Source organism: Crinia signifera, chromosome 6 (genome assembly GCF_055691185.1).
Source record: "Crinia signifera chromosome 6, ASM5569118v1, whole genome shotgun sequence".
In the NCBI taxonomy this organism is placed as follows: Eukaryota; Metazoa; Chordata; class Amphibia; order Anura; family Myobatrachidae; genus Crinia; species Crinia signifera.
The window spans coordinates 218,707,727-218,716,378 of record NC_139222.1 but is presented as its reverse complement, the minus strand read 5'-3'; the positions used below and the strand labels follow the sequence as shown (position 1 = coordinate 218,716,378).

The window sequence follows — 8,652 nt, the reverse complement described above, 5'->3', positions numbered from 1 at the left end:
TTTTCGATGCTTAGACGCTGTCAGAGCTGAAGACGCAATTTTATGCTCGGAAGCAGCAACGGCATGAAACGTTACGGGAATTTGCTGTCGAATTGCAAGAGGCATTATACAAGTTGTCAAGGAGTGTGCCCCTACTGAAGCGATAGAAGAGAATGAGACACTTACTAACCAGTTCCTGGATGGAATATATAATGAAAACACAAAGGGTCAATCGAAGATGCTATACCGACAGGAAGAACCTATCGGCATCGCCAAATTTAAGGAATTGGCGATCAAGAATTTTGGGGACAAAACAAGAAGGGGAAAGATAGCCACGAATCCCGAAGCAACAAGCTGAAGCCACCGCTGCAAAGGACCCGATTCCGGAAATGAAAGAACAGATCGCTGATTTAACTCAAGGGATGACTGATCTCTGCCGAGAACTGAAAGCGCTAAAAGAAACACCTTCCCAACAGAGATATTGGAGAACGGAAAGAGAACTCTGTTACAGTAATGAAGGGAGGAATATTACGCGGAACCCCCGTCACCTCCCATCGGATCGGTTCGACAATCAGGGAAGGCCGATATGCAGGTGATGTCAGGAAAGCAGACACATTGAGAGGAACTGTAGACAACTGGACCATTTAAACGAAGAACTCTCGAGGTCTGGGACCAACTGTCGGGAAAACGTTCAGCAATAGGTCCTTCACCCCAGGAATGGCTACCAAACTATGTCGGCCCATGATCGAGATCGAAATCAACCGAGTCACCCTACCAGCCCTGTTAAATACTGGATCCCAGGTAACCACTGTCCAATTGTTCACATTTGCCAAGCACTGGAAAGAAGAAGAAATACTGGCACCGCCGCCGGCAATAAACCTGTTGGCCATCAACGGTCAGAATATTGACTGCTGCGGATACTGAGAGGCCGGGGTCAAAATAGGGCAAACTCAACTACCCAAACAATGGTGTCTGATTACGACCTTTGAAGATAAATGGCTGCTGCCCGTAATAATCAGAATGAACATCCTAAGAAATTGCCCTGAAGAATTAATCTCGGCACTGAAACAAGAACTGTTCACCTGAAATCAGACTGAGAAATGAACCCTGAAACGCACCATCTGTGTCCTGAGGAGCCAGGCGGGGAAAAAAAGTGCTGGCTACACAGGTACAAGGAGCCGTCAAGTGGTTTAATGTCTGGAGTGGGGTTGGCTTCATCAACAGGAATGACACAGAAGATGATGTCTTTGTCCATCAGACGGCCATAAAGAGAAACAACTCCTGGAAGTTTCTGCCTAGTGTTGAAGATGGCTAGACAGAATTTTATGTGGTGGAAGGAGAGAAGGGTGCTGAGGCAGCAAACGTGACTTGTCCTGGCGGGGTGCTGATTTAAAGGAAGCCGGTTTGCTCCCAACAGACGTCAGTTCCGAAGACGTTTTTACTGGCCAAAGGGAGATAATGCTGCATAATCTGGTGGAGAAGGCATAAGTACGGCCCAAGTGAGCAAAGGGGAGAGAGTTGAAGAATTGTCCCCTCAGCAGCCCTAATCTGTTTAGAGCCCTAATTCGGCTCCAAGCAGCATGGCTGTGATCCATGATGTCCCAGGGCCCTCAGATGGGAAACCCTTAATGCCCTGGCAGACCAGGTGCAGTTAGCTCTGAGCAGAGCTTTTTTTTTTTCTTTTTTTTGGGGGACCTTTCAGTATGACACAGCATAACTGACATGGAAAGATGCGTGCGCAACACATCATAGATCTCATTTTTTTAATTATAGAATGCAAAAGACAAATTTTGAATATTTCAAAGACCGTTACATTTGTAGGAAACATTAGATAACAAAAAATAGACAAATTGAACATGTCTTACCTCCCACTCTAATCAACGCTAACTAGATCCTTCCTCTTTCTGTGCTTCCATATACCCTCAGCATCATCTTCACCGTTGAGACGTCTGTCCCATATGTAACAAGCATTTTGATGAACATAATCAGGTGCAAGAATCTATCATGAATTGACCAATTATATAAAATTACGTTGCTGCTCTCAAATGTAATCTGTATAATCACTTTTAAAGATGCAAACAAAAAAGAGCTATAAGAATCTCAGGAAGCACAATAATATAAATATATTTAATAACAAATAAAACTAAAATCGTACATAAAAGCTTAAACAATACACAAAGTAGAGTATATATATCAGTGGGTATTGTACCGTACATATAAAAATAGGGCAATATATTCATCCTCCAATATCAAAGACACTGCAAATCATATATCATTGTATTGAGCAATTTGCCAAAATGACTAATCTTGTAGTCAGATACTTCAATATTTGTATACAAAGCCCACAAATGTACTCCCCCCCCCCCCCCCGTAGGTAACCATACTATGCACCCTACAGTCCTTTAGTCACAGATGTTGATTCTCCTTACAATGTATTGCAGATTCAAAATGACTCTTTCGCAACTTCCATTTCACATACTGTACCACCAAAAAATATTTCACCAACTCCTCTTCAAGCAAACTTACATTCAATTTCCATACACAGTTTCCATACATCACACTCCAAACTGCAAATCAAACATTCATGATCAGAATAAGCCACTCACGTTTGTGCAAAGTCTACACACTGCATTCCCTTTCCCCCAAAAACATAATCCAAACATGACTCAATCACACTCCTATCAGTCCTATAAGTAAATCCAGATACACCACCACTACTGCATTTAGATGCCGCATCCACCAAGTGAAAATCAACAATCATTCGCTTAATCACACTGTCACGTATACCTTTCCTACCCTACAATTCATGTCCCCTATTAACATGACCGGCAATCTTCCTGGCAAAATAATTACATTTTATCCAACAATTCTTTGTGGCTGGGTGATACTGTCAGTCGCCGGGCTGCGGATTGCAGCGGCAGGGTCCCGGGGTGTCAGAGGCAGCGGGCAGGGAGAGAGCCGGACATTTTTTTCACAAATCGACTACTTAATGGGAGACGATTTGCGGCATAAATCGCACTTTTTTGCAGCTAATTCGCACTTTCTGAAGTGGCGATTTCCAACATCACATCCAGATGTTTTCCCATTGAAAAAGATACAAATCGCTGATTTAATGAGTAGGGAATTTGGAAATCGGCCTCAAAATGCGATTCCCCCCCCCCCCCCCCCCCCAAAAATAGACCAAGTAAAGGGTGGCGATTTCATCAAAATCGCCAGCGTTTGAACTTGTAAATAGTTAAATCTGTCACAGGTGACCCGCATAGCAATTACTTAGCCCCCTACATATACCCCAACATGATTATGGACACCTGTGAGGGTGTTTGAGATGGAGATTTTGCAGAGTGGACTGGAGGTGCTAGTGTGTGAGCTGTGGCATTTGGAGGATGTACGCAGGAGGGATGATGCTGCCCACCAGATCCAGGTACCCCGACCACTCTGTGCTTCTTGTCGGTACCGTACTAGGGTGTACCTGGACTCCCTCTCTGATCAACAGGAGGTGGACATGTTTAGGTTGAACCGACAGAACCTGTTGAACTTCTATGAGCAGGTGAGAGCTGATTTGGGCCCTTGTGGGGGGGGGGGGGGGGGGGGGGGCGGCAACTATGCAGTGTCTGGGCTGCAGAAATTAATGTGTGCCCTCCACTTGTTTGCCACAGGCTCCACTCATTCTGTGAGCTCATGGGCCTTGGGGGTGTCACAAGCCACTTTCTGTAAACATTTATCAGGTGTTAAATGCATTAAAGAAGCTGTGGCACACATATATCACATTCCCACGTTGTGAGTCCGAGTGGCAGGACCTGAAGGTGGCATTCTATTGGCTCTCAGCATTTCCAAATGTGATGGGAGCCATAGACTGCACCCACATTAAGATTCTGGCCCCGCACGTGAGGCAGCATGTCTATGAATTGCAGGGGCAGACAATGTGCAGGTGGTCTGCGATGCCAACCTCAGAATTCTCAGTGTGGTTGCAGGCTATCCTGGGAACTGCCATGATGCCTATATCCACAACCACACCATGCCAGAGGGCTGGCTACTTGGTAAGTCACTTCGCACTGTTTACATGATGTTTGCAAACCTATGTCTTGCCCTTTAAGATCCATGTGTGTAATCTTATGTTAAAGAGACAATTTTTTTTAAATTGTTTATACCAGCCCTAACAATATAGTCTGGCCTGCTACTATTATCTGCAAATTACCCACATGATATGTGACCACACAAATCCCTTTACATGTTATTTGTAGGTGACTCAGGATATGGGTGTCATTCGTGGCTCATGACACCTCTGCGGAACCCACAAAGCCCTGCACAGCATCGGTACAATGCTGCACATATTGCTACCCGCAATGTAGTGGAACGAACCTTTGGGGTGCTGAAAAGCCGATTTCGGTGTTTGGACAGGTCAGCAGGTACACTGCTATACCACCCATCCAAAGTTGTTTTGGTTGTCCAGGCTTGCTGCATAACATAGCTTTGGGTCAACCCAATTATGTAGATGTGGCCAATGCAGCAGTCGTGCCGGAAGCTCAAACTACAGATGTTGTAGTGCGAAGTACGTGGAGGGGGGATGTGGTTCGTACACAGATGATACTTCAGCATTTCACAGGTAATTGTGGTGTGTAAAATGGACAGGAAAGGGGAACCATTACCACACATACATTGTTTACGTTAATTATTTTTTCTGTACATTGCCCAGAAGCAGACCAGCAATAATGCACAACACCTGCAAGCTGTCCACGTCCAGCATAGTTTATGCCTTGCAACATGATGACACCTATGACACTGTAATGTAAGTAGTTCTTACTTGGGTGAAATGATTGAAAATGCTAATAAACATAGGGGTAATAGGTGGAGCAGACATGGATCATTGAGCTGAGGTAGTTGGAATGCACCGAAACAACTGGTGGCATACAGTATGCACTGGGCAATTCTGATCCCCCTCAAATGTCATGATTTCCTTCAATTGATATTACAATTAAGCACTTACAAAACCAAATGACCCGTCTCTGCAAAAATGCCACTATTTCAATATACATCAAAGTACTGTCTGGGTAACATTTCTAAAGAATGACCACAAGGTTGCTGGCTGCAAATAATGTTTAATTGCGGAAAAATTTAGGCTTTGCCCATTGCATAGAAATATTTGACAATAACAATCACAGCATGACTGAAGAAGGATGGAACAGCACATGACAAATGTAAATGCACACAACATTACTAATTTTCCCTTGAGCACGGGAATTGGCACCCTTAACACTAGTGCCACATCCACCCCTAGTACGGCTACTACGACGTAGTGGGGGACCCACTCATGGCTGTGGAGGAGACACTACTACTTTGTGTAGATGTGGTTTGCTCCTGACTTAACAAACTAGTAGCACTGAGGCTGATTTGCATTTGTAGGGACATCAACGCAGTTGTTTGCCCATTAATAGCTTGGGTCTGTTCCACCATATTAGCATTTAGTTCGCAAAAAATTAGTGGTTTGGCCCTGAATGGCTTGTCCAATCTCGGCTAAGCGTGTGTCTAATGTGGAGACAAGACGAATTTGTGTCCCTACATTAGCACGCACACTTTGGGAAATGCGTCTCATTTGCTGACCTATGTTACGCACCCCTTAATGGTTTCTAATTGGGTGGTCTGCATCTCCATAAAAGAGATTTGTTTGCCTTTAAATCTATGTATGGATTTAGCCAACTTCTCCGCATTAGTGGCAGTGTTGGTGGCTGGAATGATTGGGTGCTGCTGGCTATGTGACTGCATATAGGGGGCCACATTGACTGGGTGTGATTTGTGTTGTGCAGGACCCAACGATGTAACCGGCTCCAGGATGATTTCACTCATGTCGTCCATAGCTTGAATGGGATCAGTGGGTTCTGGCATCTGTTGTGAAGGTCCTACAAATGATATAACAGTGGTAAGTATGCTATGCAGAATGATGTTTGGTGGGTCATGGTAACTTAGTTGGAATGTTGAGGTCTGGCACATCATGCATTGTGCATGCAGGGGGTGGTTTACTACTTATACATCTTATGTCAACAATTATTGCTGTTGTGCTTTCTCAGTCCTTTGTACGGTGTTCATGCATCCAAACAATCATCATGTGTGGTCAGTTCAATTTTGAACGTAAACATTGTTAACTCTATCATCGCCCACTGCAATGTAATATGATGTGACATCACATGATAGGCATAGTAGTCATATGCATGTGTTAGGCACTTTACATGGCTGATTACATATTATTTTACCTCCTGGATTTGGATCCTTGCAGACCTGGTTTTGTTTTGGTACAGGCTAGTGTGTTGGCGGCAGGCATGTGTGAAATGTTCAATATCTTTGTGTAACAGTATGATATCTCACCTGCAGACAGGACATTGGGGACAATCGGATGTGGCTGATGGAGCTGAACAGCAGGCTGGGACTCCATAGATGGTGCTGTTTGAAAGAGGAAGACATTTTTCATTGTTAACATTGGCACCTAACTGGCACTATTTCAAAAATGTTCTTAAAAAATTAAAACCAAGCCATAGTTCTCTTTTGATATGCTGAAATAAGGGTTTTGATGTATTTGAACTTAAGAACTCATTTAAGTATTAGTACAGTGCAGGATATTTGTCCTCCATTTGGTACAAACCGGAAAGAGCATCAGGTTACACATGTAAAAGTGACTGTAAAATACCCAGAGGATTGATGTGGATTATCATCTACACTGCAGGCCTACAGTGATAAGGGTAGCACACATTAATTGGTTCTGTGGAACTACATTACCCAGCAAAATGCACAGTGCAACCCAAGCAAGAAACATGTGTTTTTGCTGGGATATGTAGTTCCACAGACACAAATCAATTGGACACAGAAACCATTCCACCATAATTGCATGCGCACATGACATAGCAAAATGTGTAGTTGACATGTGTGGACACTTACCAGTTGGCGGTGGAGTGGGGGGCCTGTCTGTCGGCAATGTGGATGCCGGGAAGCACCTCCGGTGGGATAATTCTGTGTAGCAGCCTCTCATAGGCTTTAAAGCTGACTTGCTGCCTAGGTCCACCTCCTGTGCGACAGGCCTCTTTCTTCTCCAGGGCAAGCTTGGAGGGCACCCTCCTCCTGTCCTGCTTCTTCCCCCAGCTCCTCCAAGTCTGCTTCATCTTCCTCCTGCAGAGGCCAGTCCACCTGAGAATTATCTCCCTCCTGCAGCTCCTCCTCGGTGTGCCTGGCACTCTGTTCCTCGTGTGAGGACACATGGCTTGTGCCTGCTTCCTTCTCCTCCTCCTCCTCCATAGCCACCTGCTCACCTGTTCCTCGTGTGAGGACACATGGCTTGTGCCTGCTTCCTTCTCCTCCTCCATAGCCACCTGCTCAGCTTCCACCATGTGGCCTCTCCATGGCGCAGCTCTTCCTGGGAGCATGCTGCCTCTCCCTGTCCTGCCTCTGACAGTGCTGCCTCTCACTCCCCTACCTCTCCCAGTGGTTGGGGTATTTGGGCCCAAGCTGGCTGTCCCTCTGCCTCCTCTGCACCTTAGCACTCCTCTGCACCTTAGCACTCCTCTGCACCTTAGCACTCCTCCTCTCCTGTCCATGTCAAACGCCTTATTCCCTTTCAAAGGGCAAAATGGTGCCTGTGCCCCTTTATATAGGGGGTGTGATGCGTATTGCAAGGGACTAAGGTGGGCCAATAGGTTAGCATGTTGTATGGGCAGATCAGGTGTATTCGTGTATATCGCATTCCGGTTGGCCGCAAATACGCACATGACCTAACCCGGAACCCATTGTACCAAGTAAACCGATCTCCTAACCAAGGCAAATATTGTAGGCTGTCAAATACAGCATGGGTGGAATGAAGGCAGTAGGCCAATAATCCAGTGGAAAGGAACTGTTCTTGATCAAGTACCAGTCAATCCCAATCTTATAAAGTATGATGGATTTGATTGTGTCTATGGACTTGAGCTTCACAAGGATGAGAAGGTGTCTGCTCTTGAAGTTCTGCCAGACCGAGTTGCATCCTCTCGAATCAGCGATGCCCATTTGGCTGACACAATGATTGGGAAAGCAATGGAGCAGATGTTTGAAACAAAGGATGGTTCCAGGGATCAGTGGCAAGGGATGGTATTGGCACGGGCAACTATTATGAACACATGGTTCTATATAACCTATGAGAAGGACCCAGTCTTATATATGTATCAACTTTTAGATGACTATAAAGAAGGAGATCTTTGGATCATGCCAGGCTCAAATGATTCTCCTCCAGCTTACCCCCCCCCCTTTTTTTTTTTCTCCTGCATAGCCCTGTAAAATGTTGCAATGTTAAGTATTGACTTGTGCCTTCTGAGGGTCTTACCGTCCTTTGCAAAACATCTAGCAAAAGTCGATTGAACAAATGTGGGAGGTCCTTTAGCTCTTTATTCAACATAACATTTATGTAAACATCAGTGCTGAGGGCAAAACTGTATTGTTACAAATAAAGACTTTTCCAAAGTTTACTATTTAAGTTTTTTTTTTTTTACTATATTTGTTTTCTTTTGCATTATATGTATTATGATCAAGTCAAACCTTTTCTTTGAAAATAAGAAAAACTAAATACTAGCGCTATATAAAAATTATATATATATATATATATATATATATATATATATATTTCCCTTTAAAGTCAATAGGGTAGTCCCCTGCAGCATTTTA

General features: G+C 44.4%; 1 pseudogene; it reads left to right on the top strand.

Moving 5' to 3' along the window:
- The first annotated feature begins 7,741 nt into the window (after nucleotides 1-7,741).
- On the top strand, nucleotides 7,742-8,366 carry LOC146009710 (spindlin-W pseudogene; annotated as a pseudogene).
- Nucleotides 8,367-8,652: the final 286 nt, after the last annotated feature.